We start from the raw sequence: 1,971 nt of genomic DNA, 5'->3' as shown, positions 1-1,971 counted from the left end.
AGACCCGGAATGAGCACCCACAACTTCCGGTTAGAGAGGGTGAGATAAATAAAACACCAAGGAGGGGGGGCAATGCTTACAAATTCACTGCTCTGATATACTAGCAGTTGCAGATAATGACTTTGCTGACATGATATGAAACATTAGCCGTCTTTTCTTTAGCACTATTATGAAAAAATAAAAAAACAATAACAAATACTGCTATTACGAGCCTACTACTACAATCAGTAATTACAACAACTATTATTATTATTAATATTATGTATTATTTTATTACTTTATTAAGGACACAGAGAAATGTGCTTAGCATAGTAAATAAAAACAGACAATAGTCTATGTACAGAAATGCAATAATAAACAATATTAAATAGCCTAAATAAAATGTAGGGGAAAGAATACTGTACATAACGACAACAAAAACCTTTGGGGTTTGCAAAACAAATTAAGTACATGTTTTCCTGCCTGTCTAAACCTGAACTTTTATTTTGAAGCAAAACCTGTCTCGTTTCCGGTATCTATATGGTTGTTTCTTTCCGACTTGACGCAGCTGCCTCAGAAGCTTTGCGTGCTCACGTCGCGGGGGTGTTGTGGAGGCGCACCGCACATCTGGACTGCGGAACAACCGCAAATTTAATTTTGTAAGAAAACATACATTTGTGCTGGCCTCTGTTATATACATTACCTCATATGTCAGAATATACTACTACTACTACTACTACCAATAATAATAATAATAATATAATAGTAGTCTATTATTATTATTATTATTATTATTATTATTATTATTATTATTATTATTATATTATTATTGTTATTATTGCTGTTGTTTTATTGTTATTACTATTAGTATTGGTGAAAGTAGTTGCAGCAGAATTTCAGCATAAGGTATTTTTAGGCTCTGAGGTGATGCTCTCACCCAGTGTGACAAGTCAGTTAGAACATGATTGTTAGCAGCACCAGATGGTGAATTCTGTCAACCTTTTTTACACCCAAACGGGTGGTTGAGAGGAAATTGGGGATTTGTCTAACTACAAACCTAAATTTAGCTTACTTGACTTTTTATTATGTGGACAAGAATGAACCTTTCTTCTCTGGGTTGGCCTAAATGTTTGTGACATTTAGCCAGAAAGTGGCAGTGTCTGCCTCCTCTGGAGTTGTATGTGCACCCCCGCTGACTGAAGATAAAAACCAGTCACAACAGTGTATCCCCTGCATGAATAGATCCAAAAGGTGAATGTGCTGTTAGAGACTCACTCACGAGGAGACAAATGAACTCTTAGAGGTTAGAGAGAAAGATATTTCTGTCCCATGTTTCTATTACATATTGGTTAAAGCCTTTCCCCCAATGAATTACATGATGCATCAATCAGGACACAAAAACCTTTGCATGTCCGTTCTTGTTTTCTCACTGCAGTGGGAGTTTCACTTTCAGCAGCAGCAGTAGCAGACTGTAACCCATGAAAACAGCTGCATGCACAACTGCAAGAGACCAAAGAGCTTTACAAATGATAATACAGCAGGCTCAGTAAAGCAACACGTGCAGATTAACATTCATAAGACAAATAAAAACACCTCTGAATTCTGTTTTGCTGAGACACCACACCTACAATGCTTTGCTTCTTATTGTTGTTTTTACAGGCACTCAAGGCACAGTGGAGCTGTTTCACCTGCCATTCAGGAGAGTGTAATTTGGTTGTAAAGTTACCATGGTAACAGAAAAAGCAACGACTCCAGGGCAGGTGGAGGGAGGGAGTCTGTGCACAGGATTATTCTCTTACAGCTGAATAAGCCTTTAGGGCGGGAAGCTTTGAAGTTGAGCCTGTTTGTAATGGCCTGTAAAAATGAGGGAAACCACATGTCATGCTTGATTCCTGTATCCAACTGCTCACCGCCAGATATTGTTAATGTTTATCTTGTATGCAAATATGCTGCACTAACACAAACAGCAACATCTCTGAGGCTTCACTTGGC

This window comes from Plectropomus leopardus, chromosome 12, assembly GCF_008729295.1.
Source record: "Plectropomus leopardus isolate mb chromosome 12, YSFRI_Pleo_2.0, whole genome shotgun sequence".
NCBI lineage: Eukaryota > Metazoa > Chordata > Actinopteri > Perciformes > Serranidae > Plectropomus > Plectropomus leopardus.
This window is presented reverse-complemented; position numbering follows the sequence as displayed.